At 30.8% G+C, this 20,101-nt stretch overlaps 1 pseudogene; it reads left to right on the top strand.

Moving 5' to 3' along the window:
- Window positions 1–15,851: 15,851 nt before the first annotated feature.
- On the top strand, window positions 15,852–17,054 carry LOC111627622 (annotated as a pseudogene).
- The last annotated feature ends 3,047 nt before the right edge of the window (window positions 17,055–20,101 follow it).

The raw sequence follows: 20,101 nt of genomic DNA, 5'->3' as shown, positions 1-20,101 counted from the left end.
GTTCAGACGTTCGTCTATATATTATATTTTTTATTTTTTATAAATTTCTTATTTTAAACATTCGTCTCGCGCATAGATACGTTGTTAATTTAAAATAAATTTTGTTTTATTAACACATTCTCATTCGTAAATATATTTTTAAAACATTTATTTCTTGCGAAAACAATAAAAAATATAAATTACAACATAAACAGATTTAATACAAACGATATCACGAAACTCCTATTGTGTCACATGAAATTCTCTAAAAATGAACGAATTCACTTCGTTTATTTATTTCCAATTGATCATAATCAGCGAGTGAAATGTTAAATGAACCTTAATCGCATTTAGGTGTGCAGACAATTATAAGTGGCATATAAAAATACAATAAAGTTTCTGTTTCACTTTTATGTTATTACTGTTGATTACTGTGGTGAGTTTGCCAAGCGCAAATCCAAGAAAAAGTACGAGTGTTTAATTAATGATTTTATATACTATGCCACTGGTGGGCACTAAAAGTGTTAAATAAAACTGTACTCTAAATACTTAAAATCCTCGAATAAATCTTCGAAAAGCGATAAAAATAATAGTAGCACTCTCGGTTGCTGTAGTGTGATATTTAACGTTTGTGATTGGCAGACTACAGATTATGTATCATAAAACGAACTCTTATTGGCATTTGTCGTTGCCTATTCTTTTAATAGTAATATACACGCATTATTAGGTGCCACTTTGAATAATCGCTGGGCAAAACGAACATTAATCATGTCTCCGTCAACTTTTCAAATTCTTTTAAGTTTAGTTATTATTTGTCTCGTGTTGATTTATACACTAGTGAATAAACGGAGAAACAGGAAACAACGGGAAAATGATTCGACTTTAATATCGTATGGAAAGTCTTCATCTGTGTCTGGAAGTAAGTAAATGTTTGAAAGTTTTCGTTGTTATTTTCGTAAGAAATTATTACTTTAAAACGAAATAAACGATTTTATAAAAGAATTCGATTATATATATTTGTGTATGTCAATAAAATTTTAAGTTAATTAAGAGTTAACTTTCGTTTTTCTTTTATTTCTGATGTAAGCGAAAAATCTGAAAATTTAAATAACCATCATCGATATTTTATTCATCGCAAACCACTACTAAGAAGTGTAAGGCGTGTAAAGGAAAGTCTATAAACAGAAGGTCTGGACAAGGTACCGCGATTCATCGTGGCAGTTGCCATATTGAGTCTTTTTCGGTGTGTACGGTGTTTGTAGAGCGAATCTGCTTGTTTCTTTCTTTTAATCTCAATTAGTTGGATTTCTTGTTAAATATTTGTATTTTAAAAATGGTTTAGTGTTTAGCCTGTTTACCACTGAATTGTAAAAATTCGACAACAAAAGCTATAAGATTGTTCTGTCTTCACTCTAACAAACCGAGGAAAATGATGATTTAACAGTTAATTAATATAAGTAATGGTTTATTAATGATTACATACAGAGAAACCAGATTTATTAGAATTGAATAATAATAAATTTTTATCGTGAATAACTGAAGAAATTTTTGTGAGATCCGAAAGGCCCTGGGTCTAATTTGTGAATTTTTATTAAATATGTTTAAATATCGACACAAAATATTACTTCGATTTGTGAAAAAAAATATTGTTTTAGACGTGGGAAAAACCAGATAACAAATGTTATTTCCTTTCATCGAAGAGAACATCCTCTGTTTTTCCGTATCTGGTTAAAAATCTCGCTCAGATGGGAAATGGTTACCCCTCATTCATTCCCCTTTCGTCCGTTCTCACGAGAAGAGTTACTGGACGATGATTGGTCGAAATTCAGCAGATAAAAGGGAAATCTAGTCCAAATTCGAGGAGTTCTTCGACAGATCCGAAGCATCTAAACTCCACATACGTTTCCTCCTGATGGCCAACGCCCTAAACGGAGTCCGATAGACAAAGTCCCGAGTCTACATTTAGAAGAAGTGATATTTTTATATTTGGTGCATGAATTGATCTCCCGCATGAAAGTAATATGAACCCTATCTACAAGGTGTCCTCTACCTACAGAAACGAAGACGACGACAACTAACAGGTCGTATGTTTAGAATCATTTTGTGAGCTCCCTCTCTCGATCGCGCATTAGCATAGAAAAAGTCGTAGCCTCTAGCTTGTCGCTAAATGGTTGTAATCGAATTTTTTTGTATTCGTTTGTTTGAGATTTATTAAATTTACTCTGGTTTTATTTTACAAGAATGTCTCCTCAATTTATTCCGAATCAGATCGCAAACGCGTGTTAATCCGCGTATAATAAGATCGATTAACTGGTGTCAAGGAATCCTGACGAACGTCTGAACTTCTCGTTCAGATCATTTTAAAATACGCTCTCCTATGTAAACTTTTTACGATCGGATCTTACGATTCGAAACTCGGAGAACTATTCTCACGGAATAGGCCGATTAAGTGGTACTAACAATTTATTGTACCCCCGGCTGATCTCACATGTGGTTTTCAGGAGTGGGGTATAGAACTTAAAAATCCGTAGAAACTCTCACATGTGGTGTAGCAGAAGTGGGGTCTCGAGCTTAAGAAAATCCCCTAATACACTCTCACATCTGGTGTCACGGGAGTGAGTTTGGAATTTTAGTAATATAGTAATCGTATTAATATCTCACAAATAATATAATTGTATAATATAATCAGAGATCTGATTCGGAAGGAAAGACATATAGTCGATAATTGTTGATTTTGACTCGAATCTACAGAGATAATTTTTAAGATAATTTTTAAGTTAATTATAAGATAGAAATTAAAATGGATAGAGATAGAGAAGAACCTCCGCGAGCTGTGTTAGCTGGTAATCCAATAACGTTAGGCGGATTAGGTGGAATGATTCCCGTCTTACCGGTCCTCTCAGGGGACGCAAAAGGTCCAAAAGTATCCGAATTTTTCGATACGTTAGCGGATGTGACTAGAGTAGCAGCATGGTCGAAGGCACAGATGCTGGCTGTAGCTAAATTAAAATTGACAGGCATTGCCCGAGAATTCGTTCGAAAAGACAGGAGGATTAAGGACATAGATGATTATGAGGAATTTAAGAAAATAATGTTAGAACGTTTTGAGAAGGTCCCATATACATATAGAATCCAGAGGTTCTACGCCTGCGTCCAGGCTAGAGATGAGGACGTACAGACGTTCGCCGTACGACTCCAGGCCTTAGCCGAGGAGGTTGAGATTGAATATGAAGGCGCGAACGAGGCCGAAATAGAAGTCATAAAACGAGTCAAAGAAATAGAATTGGACGAGAGGTTGAAAGTCCAATTTATGCATGGAGTCGACATAAAAATCAGACAACGGGTTATGTCTAAAAATCCGGAGACCTTTTTATTTTTATTTAGCGATTTTTTTTTAATTTAAATATTTTTTCATTTATTTTATAGCATATGTACGTAATAACATTACTAAAATACGTTTATTCATGCTATAATAAGATTATTTACTTATAATAAATCAATGTATGATAAATATTTAAATTGTGACCTTTAATTTTGATATTTAAATTGTGACCTTTAATTTTGATATTTGAATTGTGACCTTTAATTTTGATATTTGAATTGTGACCTTTAATTTTGATATTTGAATTGTGACCTTTAATTTTGATATTTGAATTGTGACCTTTAATTTTGATATTTATAACTTTTTTAAATTTTTTACTATTTAATTAAATCAAAAATATTAGCACATCGTAAATGTATTACTACTGGTTTATATATTTATCACAATAATTTATATTATTGTTCAAAATAAAATGAATAAAGAATATTAGTTCGTAATACACATCAATAGCAAAATAAAGGTTAGATTCCAAACAAAGGATATATTATAATCTGTGATAATTTTAAAACTAAAAATCGTACATTCATAAATGTTATATCGAATTGTACAGAACGATATTTCAAGTCGTTCTGGCTTAGTGCTAAGAACAAACTACTTAACTGGAGTATGTGAATTTTACAAAAATGTTGCAAATTTTCACAGACAGATGTCAGGTCTGAAATATTTTAATTTTTTTAAATTAAAGTTTATATTCAAATGTATTTAAAAACATCGGATTTATAACTACAGATATTAGTATATGTAACGTAATTTTTGTCATATGAATATAACGATAAATTGATTTTTGGTGAATTTTTAAAGTAATAAAACATGTCTGACCTTGTTTGACCTATATTGCCCTTGGTCCTTTTACACAATGAAAGTAAACAGGGGGCGGGGCAAACCGGTCGTCCAAACGAGTAAAGGATTTGTCATTGTAGTTGTTTAAGGTGGAGAGAATAAATTTGGATTATGTGCAAAGAATGATACTGGTTGTTCTTCCGGTAACACATGTGACGGTCTGCAAGATGGCATAGCCCTTGGTGGTGAATATTGTGGAATCTAGCAACTAGTTGCTTATCATTCCTGGAAGTGTTTGGAGGCGCCATCTGTTATCATGTTTTATTTTAAAAAGTTTATATTTTTAGCTGTTATAAAATTGGGAAAAGTTAGATTATTAAAATGGGGAAAAGTGTTATAAAAAATTTTTAAATACTAATAACCAGTAAAATCGTCATTTAGCTCAACCCTGCTGTAAATACACAAGACCACCTTTATCTCCCCACTTCATTGTCCCTTAACTACGAAAATATAATAGCATCAATCTGTGAGAACCGAGGGTGTTAGTTGTCCCCACTTACCTGCGGCTCTGTCAGAGGATGGCTTTATAGGAGGGCAAAATGAAATGAGTGGGGAGGTCACTGAGTAAATTGACAGGTTCCAAAATAAATACACAGGCTGAACAAGAAAAACACGTTTAATATTAATAAACAACTATAAAATTGTACATAGCAAAGGCAAAAGTGAAGAGTTACAAAAATTCTATTCTACGTCGCGACAATGATTCGTTTTTCATGTGGAACACCTAATTTCTATTCTCTAAGTTAAATTAAGAGACGAATGAGAAATCTCTAGGAGAGAGACTTCGCAGAGAGTGAGTTTACAAATAGATATCCAAAAAAAAATACCTCTAAGTTCCCAATCTGTAATATGGGTCGTTGGTAATAACGTTCCTGGATCGTCACGACAGTTATGGCGTGGTAGCGACGGATAGGGTGGCGGTATGCATCAGTAGATGTGCAGTCGATGTTCGCCTTGGAAATATCCTCCTTGTGGACTGTGTCCAAACCCTCTTTGTACTTTCTTTGAGGATATGAGAACATCATTAATGATTTATACGCACATTTGTTTGTGTGTTGATGTCTGGATCTAGCTAGTACGGACCACTGGCACAGAGAAGTTTTGTTTAATTTATTGATATCAGTGTGTATAAGATATGATTTTATAATATAAATTTCTATAGGTTTGACGGCTCACATCCATAAATTAACATTCATCTGACAATAATTTCTTTAACCTGGTCAACTATCTAGATATTGTTTATATAAAACGTCGCGTTTGACTACGGACAAGGCGATTTATTGCTGTAACCACGTGTCACGTGCAACCAAGAGGGGGTAGAGAACATTTCTTATTCCCGTCTTGTTAATATTAACGTCTATAGAATTACTTTTAAACAAATGGAGGAGATTTCTTTTATTGATATTTTTAACACTCCTCTTTTTTCTTATTCGAGCAGAGCATCTCGGTCATTGACCGCAGAAGCCCCCCTTTTTCCCTTTACACCTAATCACGAGGTATATTAGAGGGGTGATACTGTTATAAAACGAAAGGGTTTCGGGCCTTCACAAATCTACCTCTGTAATACGCTTTTTGTCTAGTTTTATATTCAATTTCATGAGCTGTATGATGGCTTTTTTTTCTGCTAGACTCATTATATTACGCCATCAATTAGAAGTAGGACAATATTTAGAAAATCACATTTTTATTTCTTAGAGTATTAAAGAGTCTCTTTTCAACTCTTTGTGATGTAACTGTTTAAAAAATAATGCATACAAGTTAACATAAAATTTTTGCACTGTTACATCATTAAATTAACACGAAAGAAGTGATTCTACAGCGCTACAAAGCTCTATAGTAAAACTGAGACACACGTTTAATGTTAAAGTGCCAAATTTGATCATTAATATCTACATGACCAAATAACCAATTTGGATGATATTTAAATTATTTATACTTAGTGTCTGCGATGAGCAGTACGGAAGTGCTAAACTTTGAATAAATTCTTTGGATCGTTTTGGCAATTCCAAATTCTGCAATTTCGACTTGATTTACAACGAGAGGGATTTTCGCAACACCCAGCTAATGGAAATCTAGAAAATGTCTGCTTACGTTTAAAAGTTCTTTGGACAACCGACCACCTCTTTTGTGGTCTCTTTGAAGGTTTTATTTCAAAATATCGAGAATTTATAAAATTATAAGCCCAATGTTTAAATATTAACATTCCATTGGTCAATCGTCTACCACGTCAAGTGACGTTTAGCTATTCCTTTTAATCTATTAGCATCGGATCCTTACAATTACCTAAAACGCATTTTTGTCGGTTGTGTTATCCATATTTACTTCGTTTAAAACAAAAGCATATTAAATAATATATAAATACAAGAAAAAACATTAGATTCTGATAATTGAAATTACAGCTTTCGAGTGCCAATACTTTTCATTTATCTTTGTTATGTATACTTCGATTACTACTCTCAATTTCACTTAATATTACACCAGTCAATCTTCTTATTAATTCAATGTTTGTTGGAAATCATGACAATTTTCTTTAGTGTAATTCCTCTTCCAAATATTTACAGGTGGTTTTTTCTTTGAAAATGTTGTTTTGTATTTTTAATTGTTGCCATAATAGCATCTACTAGAATCAAAGCAGTCATCTTACGTTCTCTTCTCTTTTCTAATGTTACCACAAAATCTTTAACGTTACCTGAACAATAACTTTGTGTCGGTTGTGAGTCTTTCATGTTATACTTGAAATTATTATACTCGTGAGCTTTTTAATAATTGACACAGTCTTAACACAATATGCCTGCATTCTGTAATTGGCCCACTATTTTATATACAAACTTTTTGAGATTGTTTCTTGTAATCGTGATTCTAAAGAGAACATCATCTTCTTTTGTTAGCTGTGCCCGGTTATTTATATTTGTACGTGATAAACGTGTTACTTATGCTTTAAATAACTGAAGAATTGTGTAAAAATCGACGAAAACTTTATTAACGGCAATTTTGCCACAATTTTTACTACATTAATAATACAACTAATAAATTTTATAATTACGCAATAATATTTTGCATTATAAAAAGTCCAGCGGCAAATTATGAAACCTTACTGACTGTTAATAGATTTTATTTTAAAAAATCATTTTAATATCTTTAATTATACTACTGATAAAATGTGTGTCGGTTCGGTTCTTCATCGGTTATGAGATTTTTAAAAAATATTTTCTATTATTAACTTAATTATAACAAAAATTGCAAAACGCTCAATTTTAAGAGTAAAGTTGAATTTTATAAAAAAAAGTAAAAAATTTTAATAACAAGTAAAGTCTTCATTAAGCTATACCTTTCTATCTCTTCATTTCTAGTCCTTAATAATTAAAATTTAATAAAATCAATGAAATTTAATACACAAGTCACCATGCCTATTTCTCGTTGTTAAATATTTATACCAAGATATAGAACGTTTTTTTAAAAATATAACATATCATAACAGGTGGCGTCAAACGCAATTATTAATTGATGTTGCTGGGAGAGTTAAGCTACTGGTTGCTTAAATTTTAACGTTCGGTTTGTATTTCTAATGCTTTATTTACGATTTTCTTTTAGTAACTGCAATGCGTTTGAGACTTATCTATGTAAAAGTATATTTTATATTTTTATTTTTTAAAGTATTAATATTATTAGACTAGTCATTCGTTTCTAAATAATTTTAATCTTTGTTTAAGTGTTACCAGTCATCATTCTCTCCCTTTTGGCTCGTTATTTCCATTGATGGATATGAAATGCTGATAAGTGCAACGAGCAGCACAAATTATTGCTTGAGAATTGTCGAATTTATAGATCTCGTACGAACATTTTTCATTCTAAGCAGATGATCGACAGATATCCGTATATACGTGTATGCTGGACAAGTAATAAACACTTGGCCAAATGCTTTGCCGAATACCGAANAAAATCACTTTTATATATAAATTATACTACTAATAAAATGTGTATGGCTTCATCGGTCATGAGATTTAAAAAATGTTTCTATTATTAATTATTATAAAATTGCACAACGCTCAATTTTAAGAGTAAAGTTGAATTTTATAAAAAAAAGTTAAAAATTTTAATAACAAGTAAAGTCTTCATTAAGCTATACCTTTCTATCTCTCGGTTCCTAGACCTGAAATTACTAAAATTGAATAGGATAAATGACGATTAATACACAAGTCATTATGCCTAGTTTTCGTCGTTTTATATTTACCTTTCTATCTCTTCATTTCTAGTCCTTAATAATTAAAATTTAATAAAATCAATGAAATTTAATACACAAGTCACCATGCCTATTTCTCGTTGTTAAATATTTATACCAAGATATAGAACGTTTTTTTAAAAATATAACATATCATAACAGGTGGCGTCAAACGCAATTATTAATTGATGTTGCTGGGAGAGTTAAGCTACTGGTTGCTTAAATTTTAACGTTCGGTTTGTATTTCTAATGCTTTATTTACGATTTTCTTTTAGTAACTGCAATGCGTTTGAGACTTATCTATGTAAAAGTATATTTTATATTTTTATTTTTTAAAGTATTAATATTATTAGACTAGTCATTCGTTTCTAAATAATTTTAATCTTTGTTTAAGTGTTACCAGTCATCATTCTCTCCCTTTTGGCTCGTTATTTCCATTGATGGATATGAAATGCTGATAAGTGCAACGAGCAGCACAAATTATTGCTTGAGAATTGTCGAATTTATAGATCTCGTACGAACATTTTTCATTCTAAGCAGATGATCGACAGATATCCGTATATACGTGTATGCTGGACAAGTAATAAACACTTGGCCAAATACTTTGCCGAATACCGAACATGTGAATGCAGTTCGATAAATCCTGTAACTAACTAATCATTTTCTTTTTTTTTTTTTTAAATATTACTATTATGCGCATTTGACGTAAATAAAGTAGTCATAAACTATAAAGATTTTAAATTGTACAAATCCGAGCATTCAAACTACTACAAAATTCTAGGGCAATCTGCAAGTTTAAAAGACTTTTTTATTCTAATATTTTTCTTTTATTTACATTACAGTGTTTTTATAACGATATATTTACTATTAGAGTCTTTATATATTACTGTGAAGCTGTGCATCTTGTTATTTATATGCGATATCATATTCGTACGAGAATGAAACGGGCAAGCATTCTTGTGACAGGCACACAAATTAAGAAATGCAGAAACACGTTGTGATAAATAACGATTCCACCGATTTTAACGAAATTTTTCAAGTTAATAGAATTTATAAAATGACGGGTTGTGAAGTTTTAAATTCAACTTTGACCGGTAACGTCAAGTAAAAGGGAAAATTTGGCTTTGTAATAACTCAAAAAAATAAATAAAAAAAATAGCGGGCGTTGACACACGTTCGAAATACGAAAAACTTCATTTTCCTCGAAAAGTTAATCGTGTACACATTAATTAACCTATAACACCTTAACGTATTATCCCCTACACAACGTTTATTATGCAATTTAGAGCAATTTTAGAACTAAAGTAAAAAAGATACTACTTATGAAGAGTGACAAGTCGAATAAATTCTTTACATTAGTTATGATGTAAAAGGGGTTCGCAGGCCGTTGCTGCACTTCGATCATAAACAAACTGTTCATGGTTTACTGAAGTGTCTACAATACGAGCAAACAGACTTTAGCAATAAAAATATTCTTTACAACTTAAAATATATCCAATAATTATTCCAAAATATACATTTTGCATATTCTAACATGGTTAACGAAATTTATTTGTACGATTGCTATACAATATATTTACTGTTTGTATGAATAAATCGAATATAACAAAATGAAAACGAAATACTTTTATGATATACGATACATAGTTATTGAGCTGCGATTCGAAATAACTGTAGGTATATAAATTCCTACTGTCGATTGACTGTCTGTCAGTCAGTCTTTAATTTCGAGAAGAGGGTAAGACATACGGAAAACGAGACAAGCCGTGGAAAAACTTTGTACGTGCGGCCCTGAATATCTATATAGGAACCTTCATTGAAAATCGGAAGTCATACTATTTCAATTCAAATATTTTCTCCTGAAAGGCATTAGATAAATGACGGGTATTACACTGTTGTTAAAGGAAAAGTATGATGTACAGGGGCAAGCAACCACTAATTTGAGACGAGGACAAATATTTAAAATATAATAAATTAAAAATATGATTAAAAATTTCTGCTCGTCATTCTTCCGATTTCACAATAAATAATTGCTCGTTATTATATTTTTATTTATTTTTATAACAGAGATTAATTTTTCAGAAAATGAAGACAACAGCCAGGAGTTAAAAATGAATATTCCGTCTATATCCTTTTTACCAGTTTTGTGGAACATTGTATTTTCTCAACGTGACAAGCAATACCACAATTCATATATCGGGATACGTATGTGAATAATATTTTATTGGGAAATTTGACTGTTTATAGATACGTAAATATTTTTCTATTTTTCCAGTAGCTTCAAATGTACTTGCTGGATTCTCTGTGGTATTTCCAAACGAGAAAGTTACCTGTATGAATATATGTGGATATAAATTAATTTTTTTCTTACATCCAGAAGCTGCAAAGGTAATATAACATGCCTAGTTATGTAATATATTCATTATAAATGAAAATATACAGAATTATGTTTTGTAGGAAGTGTTAAGAAGCAACGATTTAATCAATAAGGATTCTTTTTATGATTTTTTTAAGCCACTCCTCGGAGACAACAGTTTTTTTCTCAGGTAATGCATTATTTGATATTTAGTTCAAATATCGTTGTTTACAGTTTTTAAATTTAATTAAATATAAAGTTCTGACGATAATTGGGAAAAAAGAAGAAAATATTTAGCTCCACATGGAAATGTTTGGAATCTGAAAGATGATGAAAATGTATTTATGGAGCATTCAAACGTCTTAGTGAAAAAACTCAAACAATTGCAGGAGAATGAAATATTCGATGTCCTGGAATGGATGAAATATTGCACTCTCGATATAATTGCAGGTATTACATTTGAATGTAAAATATTTAATTAAGAATTATAAATATCAATTTGTTCATACGTAAACATTAATTAAATGAAATATTTATTTTTTGTTTACTTATTGCTCATCACCTAGAAAAAGTATGAAACGAATTTAAANAATATATATATATATATATATCATATATATCACACTGCAAGAAAAGTAAGCTACTGAACTTTTTTTAACGAAATTAACAATGAACGGGGGCAGAAATTCAGTTTTTTTACCACTTACACGTTTCCCGGTAATTACGGACTTAGTCGTGTAAAATTCTGCACACTAGAAGACTTACTTTTTGTGTAACTGCCATTTTCTTAAAACTATCTCTGTCTAGCTACAGCAATTACAAATATAGCTGACTATAATCAATTTTGCATGGCCAAACTGATAACTTTCTTGTTTCATCCAGTACAGTACTATATTCTTTTAGTGAAACTACTTTGTTCTGCGATGCCTTCCCGAAACTGAATATTATTTTCCAACGACGTATATTTATTTCTCTAAAAAATATAAATATCAATTTATTTTTATCTAGACGTAGCAGTAGGAGTTTCTCTACATTCTCAGACTACGAACGATCAAGAATATGTGTCCGCAATACACAGGTATAGAAAATTCATTTTCAGATATATTTCTTCATATTTCAAATAATATCTACAAATGTAATTTCTATATTAAATAATATAAAGTTACTTTATATCGATAAAATTTTTTAAATGCTCGAGTCCACTTCAGTAGAAGGAACACGAAACATTTCAAATTTTGATTGTTTATCAATTAACCGAATATTATAAGTTTGTACATTATAAATGAGGTGTTTTAGCCTATACGTGCTGATTGTAATAAAGACTTGTTAGAACAATAAGTAGAGAGAAGTACTGAGTTTCTAAACGAATACAATGTGTTTATTAAGTATGTATAAAAGATTTTCAAATTAATTTAGTTATCAGGTTATAATGTTTTGAAATTCATGTATGTCGTACACGTGAAAAAAAATTTATAACATAAACGACAATTGTTTGACAGATAAACTTTCCAAAAAGCATACCGTGGTTATAATAAAATAACTAGTATTTACCCATCTTTTTGTTTTTCTTCTGTTGCCTCAGTACTATACAAGAAGTTTTCATGATAGGGAATGCTTAACGTTTAAACATCCAATCACAATATAAAAATATACAGTCCAGTAACTTATTTTTAATATTTCTCAAAAACAAATTAATTACGATATGAAATAATTGCAAAGTTTTTTTTGCATTTTCTGAACACAAAAATAAGAAAAAACTATTACAAAAATTTATGATTTTAAATTAAATTTTATACATTTTAAATTATTTCAATTTAACAAAATTCTGAATGTTTCAAACATGAGTTATATAACGTTAAAATTTATGTATATTTATGTATTTCTCATCCAAGCATTAAATTTACATTAAAATTTAGAATTTTAAAACTTTTTCCTGAATGGATAGTAAATCCAATGTACTGGTGTTTTCCAATTTTCTTAATGAGTAAAACAGGAAAAAATTACAAGAGGGACGTTGAAATAATTCATCGTTTCGACGAGAAGGTAAACTCAACTTGTGAATAGAATTTTTGTTTTGACATAAGTAATTAGTGATTTAATTTAATGCGTAGGTGTTCAAGAGAAGAAAAGAAAATTTTATGAAAAAAATGCAGCAGCAACATTCCTTAACCAAAGAAACACGACATGAAGAGGAACCAAAGACAAAAACAAAACAGCGTATTATCGATTCCCTGTTGAATCTTCATGTCAAACAAGGTTTAATATCGGAAGAAGACGTTATCAGAGATATGGAAGGCGTTATTTTTGCGGTAGGCAGAATTTACTTAATTAATGTCTAATCAGAAATAATTATATAATCGTGCACGCATGTATTTCAATGATATTATAATTCAATAATTTTCATAATTCTGAAGTAATTTTTTTCTAAACAAGGTATTGAACGTATAAGTAATTCCACAAACAGTTAACTCGCAACAAAAATTATAATTAATGTAAAACCTATTTCAAAAATAATCATAATTACTTTCTTGTAATTAGAAATTTTATTTAATTTAAGATGTTTTGAAATCATTAGGCTACACTTTGTTTATAATTAATTGTTAAAGTAAATAATATTTGTAATTTCGGATTAATTCATAATTTTTTAACATTTAAAAATTTGCAGTTTATATTTCTATTATGTGAAATGTCACAGAAAAAAACTTTGAATACAAAACGAAAGGTTTATTAGAGATTTTAGTTTCATTGAGGAACTGAATCTTTGTTTGCAAAGGCGTACATGTATAGCATTTTATTCTGTTAACCGTGTTAAAATTATAAACATAATTGTTATAATAAATTTTTTACAAATTTTAGTAACTTCTTTTCGTAATCTCTCTCCATTTACGTCGAAATTTCATCTATGCTGATACTGTACAGTACATTACTAACACTTCACTTCATTAAAATTAAATTTAATCTTTAATAATTACGTTTTCCGCAAGAGGTAACAGTTGATTATTAACAGCAAGAGGTAATATTATTCATTTTCGACTTCATCCGCGAATGCCTGTATTTCGGCAGAAGTGAAATGAGGCGTTTTTTCTCTCTTTTATTTTTTTAGCAAAACTTACGCCAAATACAACTTGTAGACTTATCTTATTAAAGATAACAGTAAACTCTAGAAATCAGACTATTGATATTTTGTCGTAAATAGTACGAATAAATATGTGAACTGCTTGCTGCAAGTAATGTGATTGCACATTGTAAACTGGTATGACATGAATATGAATAATGCGCGGTATTCATGCATACCATATCCTAATTTTACAAGTTTATTATACAATATTTATTTTACTGCAAATGTAAATTATATAAAAAGCAATTTTACACTTTTTTCAACGTGGTTTAATATCAGGGTTACGATACAACGTCTCACGCCATGTCATGGACTCTTTATTTCTTGGGAAGATTCCACGAAATACAAGAGAAAGTCTATCGAGAATTAAAAGAAATTTTCAAAAATGATATGAATAGTGATATTACTATAGAAGACCTGACGAAAATGACGTACTTAGAATGTGTAATTAAGGTAACTTCTTAATTTATTTAAATACACCTAAAGATTAGTTTTAAATATTACAATTTTCAGGAATCGATGAGAATCTATCCTCCTGTTCCTATTATTGGAAGAAAAAATCCTTCGGAAATGAAAATAGGTAATTTTTGATATCATTAAATTTGTTTTTCAATAATAATTTTTTATATATTTTATTGACTTGAAGTATGAAACCGTTGTCATTGAAATAGGTAATTACGTGTTGCCTGCAAATTCCACTCTTGTCATAAATATCTATGGCATTCATCATAATCCTTCTGTTTACGAAAATCCCGAAGTGTTTAATCCAGACCGTTTTTTACCTGAAAACTATAAAAATCTTCATCCTTATGCATTTCTGGCATTTTCTGCCGGTCCACGAAATTGTCCCGGTAAGTGATTAGTGAATAAATACAAAAACAAAAAAATTATTTCATTAAAATAATTTACTTACAGGACGTAAACTCGCCATGATGAAAATTAAAATAGTTTTGGCAAATGTTCTTCGTAATTTTAAAGTTTACTCTTTGGATTCTCAAGATAAGATTGTCACTTGTTTCGAATGTGTTTTGTCCCCAATATTAGGTATAAAAATGTGTGTAGAAAAACGAAGTATGTTGTAAGAAAGAAGTATGTTGTAAGATATAAAATAACATCAACTTTTGGGTAATTTTTATTACAAATATATATAAACATAAGCCTATATCATATAATCTAGACATGCATTTAAAAATTGTATAGAAATAATTTTATTTATTATTGAACTTTACTGTTAAATTGTAATTCACATTTTTATAGATAAAAGTTATGAGAATAAAATGTATTATGATTATTGCTATTAAATATGCTTTACAATAATACTATTTTTCGATGTTTATTGTATTTTATCTATTTATCACATTGATAATTTTTCATATTTTAGTTTACGTAAATTAAACTGTTGTTAACGATCTGTTGTTCGTATTTTTCTGTATTTTATAAAATGGGCCGAACGTAGATGATTCAGATGTGTTGGATTGAAAATATTTGTATTTCATTTTAGTACTTTTCTGATAAGCTATAAAATGAAAATTATACGAATCCAAATTTAATAAAAATATTTAAAATATTTGACTACTTAATCTTATTAAGTACAGTACCTCTTATTAATAGAAATACAGTGAAAACTGCTTAGGCGACCACCTGCATTAGACGGGCACCTGTCAAAACGGGCAAAATTTCCTGGCACGGAATAGTTTATCGATAGAGTCTTCGTATAAGTTACCTGTATTAAACGACCACCTGTGTAACGCGACCGCGGGCATCGATTTTTGATCCGAAACAACATACAACACCTGAAATAACCGACCACTTCTGCGAATATATCTGGTCTAAACTATTGTTAGAACCCATCTTAACAACGTTTCCCCTCCTACTATAACAAATTAGTCTAAAATCTCGTTCGAACTCATCCCGAGCACTTCTCCCACCCTTGAAATTAGGTGCAGGTGTTAATGAATTAGTCCAGCAAAAAAGAAAACTCATTTCTGTTTGATCGAAAATGTGGAAAAAACGAAAGAGACGCGAAGTGCTATCCTTAGAAAATCGTATTCAAGTTCTTAGAAAAAGTGAAAGTTGTCTATCACAACGGAAATTAGCAGAGAAATTTAACTGCGGAAAAACGCAAATTTTCAACATTTTGCAACAGAAGAAGTCGATACTGGAGGAATGGGAAAGCAATGGAAAAAAGGATAGCAAACGAAAAAGAAAGCAGCCGAACGAAGATATAAACAAATTAGTATGGGAATGGTTTCAAAAGGCAAGTGCTAAACGGATTCCTTTGAGTGGACCAATCATTCAGGCAAAAGGACGTGAATTTGCAGAAAAATTAGGCATCTCGTCGTTTTGCGCCAGCAATGGATGGCTGGAAAGTTTCCGGAAGCGTCATAACATTGTTTATCGTACCTTGTGTGGTGAAAGTGGTGACGTCAATGAAGTTAATGTGAACGATTGGAAACAGCGTGTTCTTTCGATGATAGATGGATATGATTTTCGCGATATCTATAACACAGACGAAACAGGACTTTTTTTTCGTGCCATTCCGGATAAAACTTTAATCGAAAAGGGAAAGAAGTGTTCAGGAGGCAAGATGGCGAAAGAACGCCTGACTATAATGTTTTGTTGCAATGCATTGGGAGAGAAAGAACCAGCGCTGGTCATTTCTAAGTCACTTCGACCTAGATGCTTTAAAGGTATTGACATCGCAACTTTGGGCGTGACCTGGAAAGCCAACTCCAGAGCTTGGATGACAGCAGACATTTTTCAAGAATGGTTAATAAAATTAAATGAAAAAATGAGGAACCAAAACAGAAAAATTTTACTTTTTCTGGACAATGCCGCCTGCCATCCCCCAAGATTTCACTTTCGAATATTGAATTGAAATTTCTTCTGCCTAACACTACAAGCCACCTTCAACCATTAGATCAGGGCATAATCCGAGAGTTTAAAATACTATACAGAAAAAAAACTTGTAAAATTTTTGCTTGTTCGGATGGAAAGTGCTGAAAGTGCAACACTACTTGCTAAACAACTGACCGTTTTGGATGCAGTTAAATGGATTAAAAATGCCTGGAAGGAAGTAAATTCTGAAACGATCAGCAAATGTTTTAGAAGGTGTGGCTTTTTAATGATGCAGATTCTCCCGATGCTGAAAATATTTTAGAAATGGAACTTCAAGAGCTTTGTACTGCTGCACAAATTAACGACATTGTAGCTATTGAAGATGTTCAGTGCTTTGAAGATTTGGATGACGACTGGGAGGATCAATTTATGGTTGGGGAAAAGACTAATCAACGACCGTCACAAACAACAGAAGACAATGACGACAACGATGATAATGAAGAACAAGGTGATGTTCGTGTTGAACCTTTTCCACTATCAGAGACACTTTTCACAATTTCAAGACTGAAAGCAACGTTCATCAATCTTGAAAGACCACGGCTTTTGGAAAGCATAGATTTAATTGAAAACGAGCTTGAGGAAGTGATCCTAAAGCAAAAGTTAAAACAGGTTAGACAGACTAAGGTAACGAAATTTTTTAATAAGCACATGTAAATATTGTCTAGCCTGTATATGTAAATTTAGTTTATTAAATTTTCTGTTCTAGATTGCTTTAAAACTGTGTTGTATTTTACACAATTTTAAGTACAGGTACAGTACATGCACCTACATACAAGATTACATAGTGTATTCATACTGTCAATTTATTGTACTGTTGACATACAGTATTTTTCTTAAGGTATAAATATTGTACACAATACAATTAATCGGCTGATCTCATCATTTGATAAAAAATTTATTTTATTTATGTATTTAATTAATTTATTTTTTTAAAGCTAATGTACAGTACATGTGCGATAAATAGTTTCTGTATATCAACCTATCTTATTTCCACGATATTTTTAGAAAAATAATATCCAAGTAATTTTCGCACGCAAAATATTCAAAAACCAATAAATGCATTAACGCAAAAATCAGTTTTACAGGCAACCTTCCTTTTTCGAAATGTAATGAAATCGTATAATGAGAAAAAATAATAAAATCGTTTTATTATTAATTAATAATTTTTCTTATTATAATTAAGAAAATATTAAATATTAAAAAGTATAGTGCTTTTGAAGTTAAAATAAAATTAAACTAACGAAAACTAAAACCAAAGTGGTGAAGAGTTATGCCGCGGTTGTATTTTGATGACGCAATGCACGTAACTGAGGAGCGAATGAAAAGAACCGAGTTGAATTAATTAAGTCAGAAAAATGAAAATGTGCATTATAATCGAGAAAATGCGAGTATTGTATTCATCTTTAAAATATTGGTATTAAATCCGTCTTATAAAATTGCGACGACTCCTGTAAATCGAGTTATCCGATAAGAATAAAATACAATACCAATATAGTCCCATCGTTGTAAATATTCGCTTATTTTTGCTCATCTCGAGTTTTGCTTAGTAGAAATGGCTAAAAAGTGCGCAAAATACATACGGAAATACAGTATTACCGCACCACCTGTATTGGACGACTACCTGTCTAAAAGACCACTTTTTGAAGGAACCGTGGGTGGTCTCCATAGACAGGTTTTACTGTACTATGATTATATGGCAGTGAGTTCGATAAAACATACTTGCCTTTCATATAAAATGAATACAATTGCCAAAGAAAGAGCTCCAAAATTTAACCCGATATTATATATTATAAGAGTAATAATCGTAATCCGTAAAGGAAATGTAATTTTTAGCACAGAATTACAAGTAAAAAACTTCAAACGTATAAATAGATTTGATGTTCTGTACTTGAAAACTATAAGCCACAGTGGAAACAAAAATGAAAATACTGAAGTAAAAATCGAAGCAGGAAACTTTCTTTTGTTTTCAAATTGTTTATATGGATTTATGGAATGAAATGTATTGATTGTAATAAAAAGAGTATCTGCAAAAAATGCAAAAATGTAGTTATAAACTTTATCTTTGCTTAAATTAGGCGTTTAAGTCTTTTAAGATTTTTTTTTATTTGATCTGGGATTTGGCATTATTTACTCGATTAATGAACGTTAAATTAGATATATTTTATAAAATATCATCTGTGTACAAAAATCGACCTTTTTCGTCAAGCTTCCTGAACATCAATTACAAACTGCTGATTGCCTGACAGACCTGCACTTGAACAAGAAACGCCGAGTTTTATATGAGACCATGCTCGATAACATATTGCTAGTATGATAAGAGCAGAATTTACGTTGGAGCTTTTCAGCATCCATTGTGTTCATCATAGAAATCCTTTCTGTGTTTTGGGTTTTTTCAAGAACTAAAACAGACTTTACGTGATCAATGAATTCCATTGATAGATGTCAGTGTTGCTTGCAGTAGAACTCTCCAGGCCAGTGGTGGAAAACCTATGACCAGTGAGTCAGACACGGACTTATTCTGGCTTTTTAAATTATCCACGCGTTGATTTTAATAAACTTATTTTTTTATATTATAAAAAAGAACAGATGAACAAAAATATTAAAAGAATAAAAGTATATCTAATGTCGAATTTAAAAAAAAAAACAGTCGAAAGGCCTGATGCAGGTATCGGGGCACGCGCTCGGTGTTATTCCATGGTATAAATTAATAAATCTCTATTACAAATAAAAATAATAATATACTAAATTATTGTGAGGTAACTTCCTATATCAAAATTAGGTCATAATATTAACCCCTGGACGTCCGATATTATCTGTCGGTATCGCTAGAGCAGTTGTTCTTAACCTTTTAGTGATGAGGGACCATTTATCAAAATTTTTGTCTTGTCATGGACCGCGAGCTGTTTGGCAGTAATATAGGTTCTTATAAGGTTGTTCTATAAATTAAACACGTAGAAAATTATTCGGAACCAAGATTATTATATTATTTGCGAAAGTGTTACATTAATTACATTATTTTCGTGCGATTTTTGTGACTGCATACTGTTTACCAACTGCTGAATTCTTGGTTCAGTGCTACTCAAAGGAAATGCATGTCGGCACTGGCATCCAACCGATTTCGATGTTTATTTTTAATTATCAAAAGCACTGAGAATCCTTGCTCGCATAAATATGTGGTTGAAAATAAAGTTAGGCACTGTAAAGCAATTTCTCGAATTTTAGGGAAAGCAATAGCTTTTTGGCTCCAAAAATCTTTAAGATTAATTCCTGTCTCGAATGTATCCTTGCAGTTACTATCATGTTGCATTT

This window comes from Centruroides sculpturatus, unplaced genomic scaffold, assembly GCF_000671375.1.
Source record: "Centruroides sculpturatus isolate CEXI.00-Female unplaced genomic scaffold, Cexi_2.0 scaffold461, whole genome shotgun sequence".
NCBI classification, from domain to species: domain Eukaryota; kingdom Metazoa; phylum Arthropoda; class Arachnida; order Scorpiones; family Buthidae; genus Centruroides; species Centruroides sculpturatus.
Note: the sequence above shows the minus strand (reverse complement) of the source record. Positions and strands in the feature narration are given on the sequence as shown.